Source organism: Octodon degus, unplaced genomic scaffold (genome assembly GCF_000260255.1).
Source record: "Octodon degus isolate 3935 unplaced genomic scaffold, OctDeg1.0 scaffold00015, whole genome shotgun sequence".
Classification (NCBI taxonomy): Eukaryota; Metazoa; Chordata; class Mammalia; order Rodentia; family Octodontidae; genus Octodon; species Octodon degus.
Genome location: NW_004524591.1, coordinates 19,201,690 through 19,217,112, shown reverse-complemented (window position 1 = coordinate 19,217,112; position 15,423 = coordinate 19,201,690). Strand labels below are relative to the sequence as shown.

The following is a 15,423-nucleotide window of genomic DNA, read 5'->3' as shown; positions in this document are numbered from 1 at the left end:
GAAGTAGGCTAGAATGCAGGGTGAGTATTTTGAGGAGGATTAACGGCAATGTGTCTTTTACTCTAGTAAATTCTTTTAATTTCAATATTTGCCATCTATTTTGGTCACATCACTTAAGGCTTATTGTAAAACACTATGACATGTTATGTGGGCCTCAAACATCTCATGTTTACACTGTCTCTTGACTACATCCAGAGGCCGATGGGAGGACTTTATAAATACTATCCAAGTTTGTGTAAGCACAAACTATGATAGCCCCATAACAACAAAATCACCCACCAACACATTCCTCACTAGTGCACCGTGCTGTGAATGTTCTTATCCTGCTCAAAAACGCTGCAAGTTTCATAATCAGAACTTTCCTTTCTTCCACCTCAGTTGTGCTGTGAATGCATGCTATGATTTGATCACCATGGGAGGACCGCCAGCGTGGAGTCCATTATCTTCACATGAACCAATTTCTTTATTTCCTTCAAAGCTGAATTTAATTCCAAGAAGAGGTGCATCATCTAGGACAGAGCTGCACAACTTTTAATATGTCTGCAGATTAGCTGGAGGTCTTGCTCAGACCCACAGTCTCCTTCAGGCAGTCCCACACCCTGAATTCTAACTGGCTAAATACATCATCTCATTTTGAGTAATAAGCATCCAAGGATGATGATTGGCAACTCTGAGTATATTTGGAATCATTCTGAAGGCTTTTAGAAATCCTAATTCCAGATCGCACCCTAGAACAGTCAAGTTGGAATATGTGTGTGCGTGTGTATGTGTCTATGATAGATTATACTGAATATATATTAACTACATATAGATAGATTATACTGAATACATATAGACTATAGCAATGAAAAGTGTATATAAATATATAAGATACAACAAGATGGAATATACTGATAAGGTTTGAAACTTCCCATGAGGGAAAGATTTATATTTCTGGAGAGATTGGCTGCAAATGGTGAGGGGTAATGTTGCTTCATAATTTTTCTCGGTCTTTCTCTGCTCATAAAGAGAAAAAAGTCAAATTCTCATCAAGGTATTTTTTTATTAGACTATGTAATCATACACATCATGATATAAGAAAATAGGATATAATTTAGGACACAAATTCCTCAGTGGTGCAGAGGATTTTTCTTTATACTTAATCCACACTATGATTCTTAAAATGTAGGTCTGGATGAATAAGCGTAAACAATACCCACCTCTTTGAGGACCACTCCCACAAGGGCAAGCAGCTGTCAGCAAGGCAGCTGCTTCCCAGCCAATCCACTCTATCATTTCTCAATCAGAAAGAAGATTAGAAATGGGATTTTCAGCTCAAATCGGGTTGAAGGGTGATGTTTATGCCAGAGAAATGCTTCACACCACAGCTAGAAAAATTGCTTTGGGGAAAATACCCTTGACTTCCTATGTGTTCTGAATGTATGAACATGAAGCCCACTGCTTGGGTAGCAGGAGTGACACTGCACATGCACTCACCCTCCTCCCACATGGAAGCAGGGCAGTGGCAGAGAGACGCAAGTATTTTAGCTGACTCTTCATCCCCAAAGAGTTTCTTCTCATCCACGTGAACTCTCATTCCTTAGGGAGGAAACTGAAAGGGTGAACATTATGTAAAACAAAATGCTTTAAATTTTTAAACTTCCTGCCATTTCCAACCCCTCCATGCTGGGAATCGAGGCTTATTATTAATATATGGACTTGGGAAGGACACATAAGACTCAGACTGTAGAGATGGTCAGTTTATGTGTCAACATGACCACACCACAGCACTTGATACTTGGTCAGATAATCTGAATGATTCAAAGATGATGAGATTAGCACTGAAATCGAGAGGCTGAGTAAAGCAGATGGACCTCCACAATGGGGGGGGGGGGGCTCATACAATCAGTTAAAGGCCTGGATAGCAGAAAAATACTGTCCTTTGAGAGTAAAAAAAATGCTTCCTGATAGCCTTCAGACTGGGTCCTTAGCTATTTTTTTTTTTTCCACCTTTGGATTTATTTGCACTGAGGCTTTGACTCTTCCTGGGTTTCCATCTTGCTGGCCTTCAGACTGGAACTGAATCATTAGTGCTCCTGGGGCTTGAGAGTACAGCTCACCTTGCAGATGTGGGACTTGCCATCTCCATAATCAGGTGAGCCAATGACATATGATGAATCTCTCCTATCTACATCTATCTCCATTGTCAGCATTCCCATTGCAGGGACACGATGCCTACCGTGCACAGCAAACTGTACAGAGTGTGATTTGGCTCAGTATTACAGAGTTCAGTACATGGTAAGCTAGCTCCAAGACAAAAGCACCAGGCAGAAGAGCCTGATCTCCTCTATGTGTCCATACGTGCTATGTATGTGTCCTGTATATAGTGCTCATACATGTCAGCTATATGTAGGTTTTTTATCTACATCTAGCTCCTATGTGAATGTGTATATTTATCTCATATACACACTGGGTACACACACATGTGCATGCATGTGTACATATCTTTGCTCCCATGTCCCTTGCCCCAGTTCAGAGTCTCTGGAGAACCCTATTTGATGTATTGATACATTAAGGTAGTATGCTTTACATTTTTTATTTTTCTACATTTTTGAACTGTTCTACAATGAACCTGTAGAGTTAATGAATAAAACATTTTGTGTTATTTAAGTTTGTTACAAACAACATAAAAGATCATGACTTCTTATATCACGGTGCCTATACTTCAGAGAGAATCTGCTTCTTAAACTTGAAAACCTCCAGGCATGACCTGGAGTGTTGTTAGCGCTGATTCCTGGGTCTACTGCAGAGGTGCTATTCAGGGGACCTGAAGGTGGAGGAGAGGGTCTCCATCCCTAATCAGTGGGTTTGTGATGCTGAAGCTGCTCTTCCTGGGCCATTTGAAGTGGCAAAGTCTACCATCACTATAATAGGGATCACAGCCCTTTTCTATGAACTGTCCCCTAATCGCTCCCTGTTTATGTCACCAAGTCAGCACTGTAATAAATTCTGCCAGGTTTTGCAATTGTCTTCTACCCGGCTCTCTCATGTTACTGAAAGACTGCAGTGCCCTGGTGGACATTTCACAGTTTTGCATCTTCCTTCCCGGTCCCAAGAACCTTTCCTATAATGCAATTTCAAACATGTTTATAGAATGCAACTGTTTATCTTTGTTCTGGTTTCCCAAGCCATTTAAAGGCAGCAGGCTGTCCTGATTTTCCACACGAGAGGGCAGAAACAGGATTAACACAATAGGATGCTGTCTGATATTCTCCTCTGCCCTGTCCTATGAATTTAATTTTCTATAAGCCTAGCTCCAATTCTCCTTGGGACAGTTATATTCAAGAACCGTAATGCTTTGTACTCTCTCATGACATTAAAGCTTTGGCTATTGAACGCCAACAGTCTTGAGGGACACTGAGTTTACTCAATTTGTATTTCTAAACATGTGAATGTGTGCTTTTGTGACAAAAATTTCTGAATGTTGAACTGCTCTTTTTCAGTTTTGATCCAAATGTGTGATATTGGATAAAAGTACCCTAGGGTTAGATGTGGGTGATATTGACTAAACTTGACAAATAGTTGAATAGCAATAGCTGGCAAGACTTATGATGAAATCTGAACAATATTACAGCTTCATACATTTTCATCTGAGTCTTCACACCCCATTCAGTTATTCTGTGTGTGTTCTGTCAGTATGACTAGCTTTCATTTCTTACTGCTGTTGGTGGTCTTTTTTATTATTGTTAGACAGAACACTATCAGATTAGTCCAACTCTTTTAAGGGTTTCAGAAAAGAAATCCTCCACCGCTGCTAACCTTCCTCTGCCCTCCTATTTTTCACACTCTATCATTACCTTCTCTTTTGTAGAGCATCCTGTCACTGTCTCATAATAGAAGTTCAGCTCATTTGCATATACATTTGCATGTCTTCATTAAGAAGAAGACGGCTAAGTGATTAATGAGTGTTATTTCTCATTTTGCAAAAAGAATGTTGCCTACTTTTTATATTCCATATTCAAAGCACCAAAAGAAATAGATATAAGTAAGAAAAATTCATTTCTGGCATTCATGTTATTTTTAAAACAATTTTTAAAAAAGAAAGAGGTAAATGAATGAGTGATACTACACATCTTCCCCCTACCATAAGTAAATACCTTTTTATGTTTGTTATCTTTCTCCCACCCTGTAGGGATTGGTTTATCAATCTGCTTTTTACAGTTTACATTTTGTAAGAATGTTATTGTGTGGAATAAAAAATCACTGTTAGGAACTATATCAAAGGTGTCTATCTTGAAATATTAAAATTATTAGCATTTATGCTATTTAATTTTTTGATATTGTGCAACTTTTAAATGAGTATATTTTACTTTTTTATTTAGAGACAATAGTAAGGCTACTTTTTTCAGGAATGAATTTGAGTGAATATTTCCCTATGTCATTAAATGTCCTTGACATGATTTTTAACAACTATGTAAGACTCCATTGCATGAATCTATAGTAATTTATTTCATTGTTCTTCTGCTGGCTTGAATTTAAGACTTTCCAAGCTTTTGCCTTTTGCAAATTACACTAGACTCTAAGATTTTGCATATAAGTCTGTGTGGTTTTCTATTTATTTTCTTGGCCTTCGTTGTTGTAAACTGAACAGGTCAAAGGCAGAGCTCAGCTGCTCAACTCCAGAGCGAACCACACAGAGTGTTCCACATCAGAGACACTCCTGGGTGGCTCACGCTCCCTTGTGAGCACTGCTTGCTGGAGCAGAACAGGCTCCACAGTCTTCGTCAAAGGCTATGAAAATGTTTAAAACTCTTGATAAAAATGGACACACTGCCTCCTGCAAAGACGGTTCAATTTCTACTCATTCCAGGACTCACCACATAGGAATGAAAAACAAGAATCCAAATGCATTTTTAAATTAAGATGTACTAGGAAAACAATGATATCTCACTGCTGTATTAAGTTAGGCTAATTTGATTACTAGTGAGATTAGATGTTTTGCTTGTGTCTACAAGTCATTTATATGTCTTCTGTTGCATATTGCCTGTTTATATCTTTTGCCAAAATAACAATAAGCACTGAGTCTCTGTAATTGCACCAGGGGTTGTTCATGGATGATCTTCCTCTTTCCAGTTGCACTGTAAATAGTCATTTCTATTGTCTCTGGATTGCAAATAAGAACTCTTACCTGTGTGGAAGCCACGGATCTCACCCATATGACATACAGCCAATGACAGGGCCCGGACTGGAACCCAGCTGCCTCACCCTAGAATCTCTAGAATCTAGTGCTCCTTCAATGGTCTGTCAATGTTCTCATTAGTGTAGAATACCACTTTACATCTACAATAATTAATAATCTTTCATTGTTACATTTTGTGACAAGGTTGTCTCTATTGGCTTGTTATTTGCCTTGAATTGATTTGTCTTTTTTTCTATTAATTTGCATGACTTATTTGTATATTAATGTTGTCTATCACATTTAAAAATATTGTTTACTTATAAAAAATGATAATTTCAAATGATTGCTGTCAATTTCCCTTTCTGACATGAAAAAAATTGGGGAGCAGACTGGCTTTGGAATATTGAGGCTGGAACACATGTAACCACAATGTGTGAAAGTTTGAAAATGAAATAATCTACATCATTAACGAAGGGATATTTTAATTCTTGGTCGTGTTTCCACCATCTGCGAAAAGGTTATAAATTAAAAACATAAGACAAATAACAGGAGATCGATCGAACGCTACTGGTGTATGTCATTTTAATGTTTCCAGAATAAGAAGATGACTAGATTAAGTTTGTGACACCTCAATTAAATTATTGGGGATAATGAATAAGTGAGCACATGCATTAAATCATTGAACATTTTGCAAAGCATAAGAGCAAAATGAAAATACTGAGCCCTAAATATCCTCCCCAAGTGCCAGAGCTTTTTGGGAGGAGTTGTTCTTTGTTTTTCTTAGTGGGGTATTAGAGATCAAACCCAGGGCCCTCGCCCTGAACTTCATTCCCAACCCTTTATTTATTTTTCACCTTAAGACAGGGTGTCAGTGAGTCAGTGAGTGGCTCAGCCCTTCAGTCCCTCTGCCTTAGCCTCCCAAGAGTGCTGGGGTTACAAGTATGTCTCGCCATGCCCGACTTCCAGTTCTTAACTGTGCTTCACACTTATACCATTTAATACCAACTAAGATTTTCATAATGTGAAAAATAAAAATGTGGCAATTATTGATGACCCCTATACTTAGAAAATGATGGTATTTATTTATAAATATCAAAATAATTCTATGTGACAAAGAACTATATGAAGTTTAAATTGTTAATGCCTTTCTTGTTCTTGCTTTTGAAAAGGACTTCGGAGGAGTATGAGAATTTTCCCTTCCCACTTCAAAGACTTTGGGTTCAGTTTGGGTTCTTGGGTTCTCTAGCACCCAAGGGTCAATGAACACTCTCATATTCCAACTCTTATACTCTCATGTGGGAGTCCTTTATCCAGCCAATGGGTAAAGGGGTGCTGACACTGGGTACAAGTGATCTTCCAACAGAGGGGAGAGACCAAAGTACCTCATGAATTCTAGGGGTCAGGTCTTGGTTCTTCAGCCTGGCAAACCATGGGACTCTCATGGAATGCTCTGGGGCTCCTTCCAATGTGCAGTGTGACATTAAATAAGGGGGCCTCCTGCTTACCCTCTGTCAAAGGAAAACAGTATAGTATTTTTTTCAGTGGGGACATGAAGGCTGCAGGCCCAGAAGCACAGGATTAGCAGGTCATCTCCCACCTGACACCACATTAAACTCAGGTCGTCTCCACTCTAAGGAGACAGAACACTGTTCAATCACAACAGAGGAGGTAGAAATTCTTGTTAGCCCTGATAAGTAGGGTGCTGAGTAGACTATTTGATCCCTAAAATAATAATAAAATATATATATATGAAATATAACCTCTTTTTCATAAGTTTTTTAATTTATTCATGCCATTCAGTCATTCAACAAATGAAAATTGAGCTGCTACTATTCTCTGGGCATAACTATAGACCCTGAAGATACAACAGTGAACAGGCAGTACCCCAGTAATTTTCATACATGTGTAGGATACATAGTTAACTTTTTAAAAACTAGTGAAATGTTGAGAAATGAATGCTCAGATGAAGAAGGGTTTAGCACCCTCTTTCTGTGATGATTTAACCTTCAGTGGAGATCTGATATTGCAGTGGGACATGGGCCTGGTGTGTTTTTATGGCTTATGTCTAGAAGTCACCCCAAAGTCTCATATGGTCATAGGTGAAGGTGTGCAGACATGCCTAAATCTAAGGCATGTGATCTGGGATTAAGTATGTGATGCTGAGGGCAAGAGTGTGTGATTACTAAACTAGTCCACTGATTGGTCTGCCATAGTTCTGGCTGTGGATAGTGAGAATGCCCGGCCTGAGTGTAAATACTACCTGCCCTTAGGGCTTGTAGCTGGATAGAATACAAGGAATAAAAAGGGTACCGTTGTCACTTGCTGCTTCTCTGCTACTTTCCTGCTTTTTACCTACCATGAAGTGTTTCTACTCTGTGGTGTCCCTCTGCCATGCCTCCATACCTTGCAGCCAGCCAACTATGAACTGAGGCCTCTGTAAACTGCAAGCTATCATAGATATTTTCCTCCTTTAATCTTGATTATTGGATATTTTGTCATAGCAATGAGAAAAGCAACCAGGGCAGTATGTTTGAAGCAACATGAAATCCAGGAGAACTGCAGAAAAATGAGAGGACCAGCAAGCAGAGTAAGGCAGATCCCAGGGCTGAGCAGCCATCCAGGTCAGAGTGGGAATTCTCTGTTTATTTCTAGACATAATGGAAGCCACCAAATATTATAGGAAGGACATGGAATGTTCTGATCTATGTGGAAAAATCACTCTGGCTGCTTAGAAGAAAAGGAAATAGAGAAAAGAAAGGGAAAAGGGCTATTACTTCAATGAGTTAAAACAAAAATGTTGAGAGTGTGGACAGAGAATGGCAGCAGAGGAGATAGTGAGATACCACCAGGTGAAGCACTTGTTGAGGAGGAATATGAGGGTCGAGTGAGACAATCACCAGGATGACTCCCAGGATTTTGGCTGAGCACTAGAGTGGCTGGTGGTGTTATTTGCTTTGATGATGGGGTTTAGGGACCTGGTGTGCGCTAGATTGAAGGGTGATGTTTTAGATGTGTATTCTGAGGCACTTCTTAAATATCTAAGGAGATATCAAATGGTGCTTGGAAAGAGGTATGACTTGGAAATAAATAATTTGGTTGTAAAGACTAGTAGATGAAAGAAGGAATGGAGAGATGCACAGTAGCACCCTCATATAGACAGTTCTTTAGAAGGAAAAGGATTGGGAAGGGACAGAAGGAAAATTCAATGGATGGATGGATGGATGGATGGATGGATGGATGGATGGATGGATGGATAATGGATGAGTGGGTGGGTGGATGAGTGGATGGATAGATGATGGATGGTGGGTGGATGCATGGTTTGAAAATTCATTATTTGAAATGCTTGGCACCAGGAGTGTTTCAGATTTTTTTCATATTTTAGAATATTGACATATACATAATGAGATAGGAAGGGGACCCATGTCTGAACACAAAACTTACATTTTATATGCTCTGTTAAACACAGTACAGGTACTTTCCTACAATATTTTTGCCACCCCCAGGTTTGATGAAGACTGGTTACATATGGTCAGGTGTGTAAGATTTCATTCTTATGGCTTCATGTTAGTGCTCAAAGTTTTGGATTTTGGACTTTCAATTTTCAGAATAAGGGCGCTCAACCTGTGTGGATACATAGGTGGGTGGGTAAAAGAGGAGGATGGGAAATGAGGGAAAAAGGAAAAGTTAGTAAAAAAATTACAAGAATAACATCTTCTATGTGGATACGAGTAATTTTAAGCAACCCGTAGAGTGGAAAAGAGCAAGTTTCCAGTGAATACATTTTCTTAATGTCTCTGTGCTGACAGAAAACGATCATTAAGCTAAATATAACTGACCTTAAGGTGATAATTATATTTGTGTCTTTAAGCTTTTGCCTCTTTTCTCATTGTTTTCCATTAAATGAATTTGATTCCTTTTTTCCTTTGGCAGTTAGAGACACTTTCTATTCACTTTAGAATTAGTATAATGCGCGCGCGCACGCACACACACACACACACACACACACACACACCCGTGCGCGCGCGCGCACGTTCTCTTTATGAGCAGCAATCGAAGGGCATGAAGTAGCTCTGCCTTTATTTATACAACTTCCTATTTACATACACTTCGTTTAGTACTTTTGCTCAGTCTTCTTTCGAAACACCAGAACTTAGCCACTATTATTGCTGCTTTACTCTAATGATGTTTGTTTAGTTTTCAACAGACGTTTCCATTTTTTATTCAAAATTCTTTTTTGTACTTTGTACTTTCCTTCTATGCTCTTTTTTTCTTCTTCCTAAAGAACATTCTTTTAGAGCTTTGCTGTATAAGGATTTTTTTAAGTAATTCTTTGCAATTTTGGTCTGTAAATGTCTTTATTTTGTCTTTCATTCAGGAGAAAAATTAGATTTGTAAGGATTCAAGCTGACAGTTAATTTCCTTCAGCACTTTCAAGATATTAATCTATTGTATTCTGACATCTTTACTTGCAATTGTAAGTCCATAATTAATCCAGTTATTGTTCCATTTTGGCAATCTTCTTTTTTATGGCTTACAAGGGGTTGTATGTTCTGTCTTTCTCGGGAATCTGGTATTTTATTATAATGGTCAAGATGTGACTTTATTTTTGTCCCATGCTCTGGACTCTTTGGCCTTCCTAAATCTAAAGAGCAGTCTTTTTTCAATTTTGGAAAAGTAGCCTTTATGTCTGAACATTGCATCTTCTCGCCTTCTGAAACTTCAGTGAGGTGGAACATCTCAACCAGTGACTCCTAACCTTCTTTTCCATTTATTTGTCTCTTTGTTTCCTCCTGTGGGTAATATGTGCACCACCACACTAATTTTCTCATCTGCTGGTTTTCTATCAATTTAATCTTCTATTCACCAAGTGAACAAAATAATTTTAATATTTTCATCTCTATAATTGTATTTGATTAGTTTTCAAGATTTCATATAATTTCCCACAATGTTTTATTCCTTTACAGTACTGTTGATTCTTTTTACAATTCTTTAATCCTCATGCTGGGTGTGCTTTCTTTCTGTTTCTTCCAAATCCCAGCCTCCTCCAAAAGGGGCCATGGCGCAGCAGCTGATCAGCTGGAAAACACACTCCTGTTCTCTAATCTGGATGAGTCCTGCCACTCACCACTAGTAGAAAATCTTTGTTCTCAGTTATAGAACCCTAGCCCTAAATGTTTCTATAGCATCTATTGATCCTTTCCTTAGAGGCATCAGATCTTTGTCATAAATTACTAAAATACAAGAAGAAAGACTTGCTGTCCTTCCTCTAGGAGCAGGCGGCTCTGTGGCTCCACACTCAGCAGCTGGTGCCGGAGTGTTGTCTGCCTCTTTCCTACCAGCTTACGGCTTGGGCTTTCTATGAGAGGCACTTTGGGGCACAGTGACAAAAACCTCCTCCTGTATCCTGTGCCATTAAGGCAGGATCCTAGCCTTTTGACCTTCCTTCCTTTTTCTCAAGAATGCCTAGAGGGACAGCAGAGAGAAACCTGGGGTGTATCTGAGCTTCCCAGATGCCTGGGACTCTCAGTTATTCTACCTTGATGTGACATGTAAAGGTATATTCAACCTCCAGAAATTCCTATTTGTTAAATAGTTCTTATTCTTAGGCAGCACTCTCTGCTTCCCATGTTCTTCCAAAGATGGATTAGGAGATCCAGATTCTCAACTTTGTCACAATGCTTTTTAAAATTTAGTTTCCTTGTTTTGTGCCTGTAGCTTTGAGGAACCCAAGGAAAGATATAATTTTCTACAGTGTTTGTGATTTTCCTTTTTCTCTCTATTTTTTTTCTTTTGGCTGGCTCAGCCCACCCTGAGGGTTGGGCAGGCATGGCATGTGGCACCGGGGATTGAACCTCAGTACCCTGCACTTGCCTAAGCAGGCATTTTACACAGCTGAGCTATCTCAGTGGCCCAGTGCTTATCATTTTCTTGTTGCCAGCATTTAAATAATGTTGTTTTGTGGCCTTATACATCCCAAGAAGGACTGGACTCCCCAGTGTAAAGTCACACAATGCCTAACAATGGGAGAAATGTGATATTAGGCAATATGGGAACCTCAGAGAGTATCCTAAATCTATTTGTTCTAGGCGTGTAACTTGACATGACCTCCTGATACAACAAGAGATGCAGTAAATCTGAGATATATCAAGCTCCAGCTGCTAACCTCACTAGGGATACTGTTTTACAGTAAACTCCTTAATAAGTAGAAAGAGTACAGTCTAAAACAAAAACAAGGACTGGGGAGATAACTCAGCTGTATAAGCACCTGCCTGGCAAGCACAAGGATCAAGGTTGAATCCCTGGTACTGCATGATGTGCCAGCCACACGCCATGGAGCCTGCAAGCCAGCCACCACAACCGGGTATGGTGGTTCATGTCTGTAATCCCAGTGCTGGGGAGAATCACTACGAGTTTGAACTGTGTAGATAGACCCTGTACCAAATAAATAAGTAAATAAAAGATTAAAAGAAAAACAAGGGCCAGCCAAATAGCTCAGCAGATTAAAGCGCCTGCTTAGGCAGACCTAGGGGTTAGGAGTTCGATCCCCTGGCCTGCTGTGCTGGCCCCATCCCCGGGGCACTCTGAGACATCAATTGAAACTAGATGTGGTGGCATGCACCTGTAATCCTAGCACTTGGGAGGCTGTAAACAGAAGGGTCACTATGAGTCTGTTGTACACGGTGAGACCATGTACACCTCCACCCTGTCCTAAATACAAAAAAAAAAAAAAAAAGAAAGAAAGAAAAGAAAAGCAGTAAAGGTATGATGTAGCAAATACCTAAATAAGTAACTGATTCATATATTACTATGAAATTGTATTATTTGTAATTATATGCACTACAGTTTTATATAACTGCCAGCACAGTAGGTTTATTTATACCATTTCTGCAAACACTTGAGTTGTGTTATGACTTTATTACGGATAAGACCTAACTGAGCTATAGTTTTTCAGCTCAGATAATCTATGCTATCCCTATTATATATGTAGCCTGCCATTGATGAAAAGATCACTCGGTGGTCTGCTCTGCACTACTAACAATACCACTTTGTACTTCACAAGCAGTCTACTTTGCAGGATAAATCATTTGGTAGGAACCAAGCTCAAGGCCACCAGTACCAGCTGGCAGATAGCACCTTTGGGTTCCTGCTATTTTTTTTTTTTTTGGTCTTACATAATTTCCTCTCAATTTTCTATAAGCTCAGGTATGCATTAAAATACGTTTATACAACATTTTTAGGTGATATGTTACAAAACATTTCTTTCAGATATCTAGAGACTTATAGAACCAGAAACAAAGCCAAGAAAATGGATTTTTTACATTTTTAAAATTGTAGTGGTTTATTTCTTTCCTTCTTAACATTAATGAGTCTTGAAATTGTTGAGCACATAGCTATATATGTCAAAAGGCAATGGTTAATGTGAAATTAATAGCATAAAAATGAAAGATACTAATGTAAAAGATTGACTTTACTAAGCTTTCCTTGAACATTCTTAAATACTCTAGAAGTTCAATTTATCTGGAAGATATTAACATGAATAATTCAAAATTCATTTTCCAACTGCAAGGAAAATCAAATTGATACTGATGATTTTCTGAATCCAAAAGCTTGGTTATTTTTAACAAGAAAAAATTTTGACAAATGAGAAATGGATGGCTACCTGGTGATAGATAAGATGATACGTTATTGTGATAGCGTACTAACTTCAAACACTGATGCCATCATAAGCAGAGAGAGCCAAATATTAGAAGCCAACGGATTCCTAGACCAAAGAAAGTCAATCAATTGGATACAATCAATCAACTAAAAGTATCAGCTAAGGTGCCCATGGGAATTATGCCACCGATACTTCAGTGGGCTGGATGCAGGAGTGGAAGGGATACTGAATTATGATCTACACTAAGATACCTTCTTAAAGGACTGCATGACTACAACAATCTCCTTAGATAAGGAAATTCAGTAGTTCTTGGGTATCATTTAGGTGGCAAAGAAAGTCAAGCATACGAACCAGATCTTCATGGCTGCATCAGACTTGGCTGATGGGGCTTGCTTGATACTTGCCTCCTTCCTCCTTCATCATTCCGTGAGGTCCCCCCACCCCGTATCATGTACTGCCAGACCCAAGCTGAGCACTCACTGAGGGGGACAGTCTTTTCAGACAGATCTGTTTATAAACAATGATATAGGAATTAGGGACTACCCTCTTAAATCATCCTTTAACATTTGTTTGTAAGAACTGTGTGTGAGAACCCGGTTTGGAGCTTCCACTGCGACATTTCATTCCTTAAAAAGGGATGGATTGGACAGTGTGAGGTAGATTAGTTGGGCAGATACTTATTAGTGAGCAAGGAAAAGGCACTATTTGGAGTCACACTGTTAGTTTTCTTATGTCACATTTTAATTCAGCCTATAAAAATATGCTACAGTCTGAATTTCCTCTGGCAAGTATTTAGTGCATGGAATTTGATTAAATAGTGTCCTTTGAAGTTTTAGAATTTGTCTTCTCTGTCCACATGTGAAAGAAAATATTAAAAAATACCCTTCATTAGACTGTATAACCATGGAGCCCTTAAAAGCCTGGAGTTGAACTTGGAAGGATTTGTGCACAGCAGTCTCCCCCTTGGATCTCCACCCTCACAGTCATTCAGCTTTCAGGCTCGCTCTTCTAACGTGCTCAGCTGAGGACCTGAACTGGTTCCTGCTCTGTGCTACTGTCCAGGATAGTTTAGGTCCCCACAGGGCAGCCAGGCCAATTAACAGGTTGTTCTCTGCAGAGTGGTGAAATGCCCTGGTGCTCTCAAGAGCTTTTGGGGTATGTGAATACAAAGTGAAAAGAGGATATAGTAAGAAGGTTGCAGCGTCAGTCGAAGTTCTCAGTTACTCACTATGAAAAACTGTGTCAGTAGGCAGGGGGAGGTTGGGTGTGCAACCTGGAGTCAGGACTGGAAGCAAAGCTAGAGGTTTCTAGCACCTTTCCTCCTGATTGACATGCCTCAGAAGCAGCCATTCTCAATAAGAGAACCTTGAGTTGTAGCTTTAGAGAATGAATCGTCTGAGTTAGAAGTAGTGTAAGTCATTTTTGCCTGACGTTAGATATCTCAGAAAAATCACTCCTCAACGTTCTGTGGAATTTATGAACAAAAATAATGGAAAATGTACATGAGTCTTATACCGGTTTTTCTTCAAAATATTCATTCAGAGGCAGGGCATGTGGCGCGCACCTATAATCCCAGCACTGGGGAGGCTGAGAACAGGAGGATCACTATGAGTCTGAGCTGTGTAATGAGGTCCTGTACCAAATATATATTCGTTCAATGAGGGAAAACCATTTCAAAGTGAGGATAATACAACTTATTTATACGAGACCCCAATGAACCACTGGAGACAATATAAATGATGTGAGAATAAACTAACATGTATCAGAGATTAATTAAAGAGATCAAGCCTTTGATATCAAATGGAACACATATTTTACTAGCGGTCCAGATAAAAGGAACATTGGTGTGAAAGAAGGCATATTAAAATCTTGTCTTTGAAGGTTTACTCTTCTCTAGAGTCACACCAGCAATAAGACTGGGAAGAAATATGACAGATATAAAAAAAATTAGTAATGCTAGGGATCTATTGCCAAGCGTACGACTAAACCCATTCAACCAGGCTCAAGGCTCAGAGAAACTCTCCCTCTGTAGGATTGTTTGTGGTATAATTCCAGAAAATTGGTTTCTGCTGGTTTAGCCAACATCAGGTACAAAGAACAAAAAGTCACACTGCTGTTATTCCTGCCCAATAGCCATTGTATAAGGGCAAGAAGAGTCCCACACACAGGAGGGCAAGCATCAGTCAGAAGGAAGAGAGGGGCCTCATGGACCAAAAGCATCCAGCAGGCCCTGAAGACAAAAGATAGCTGTGCACCTGACATCCTTAGGAAGGACACGGAGGACAGAAACCAAGGACAACAGCAAAGAAAGCTGCTGGTCATGTGTTGTTCTTTTCAGCTATTCTTAAACTGTCAGCTGCTTAATTTTATTCTCCCATTTCATAAGCGCAAGACAGTATAGCAATTACAAAACAGATACATTTTCTAAAACATTAACAGAACATGATTGCCTTAGACATTTATATAAAGCAATATAGCACAGAAATGACCAATATTGTATTGTTTAAAATAACAATTATAATAATTAACTTAGAGAAGTAAAAAAGCAGAATTGTTAACTCTGAGAAACAAAGTATCCTATGTAAAATATCTTAGAAGAGTCATCTCA

At 39.1% G+C, this 15,423-nt stretch overlaps 1 protein-coding gene across 2 annotated transcripts in view; it reads left to right on the top strand.

Annotated features, from left to right (window-relative positions):
* The window catches only part of Cpvl (carboxypeptidase, vitellogenic like), a 178,602-nt gene that overhangs the window by 6,213 nt on the left and 156,966 nt on the right, over positions 1–15,423 (top strand). The window contains exon 2 of one of the 2 annotated variants that reach the window (XM_023709881.1): positions 2,012–2,134. The exons of the other annotated variant lie outside the window; for it this stretch is intronic. The gene's annotated coding sequence lies outside the window, so the exon portion shown is untranslated. The remainder of the gene's footprint in view (positions 1–2,011; positions 2,135–15,423) is intronic. 2 annotated transcript variants of the gene reach the window in all.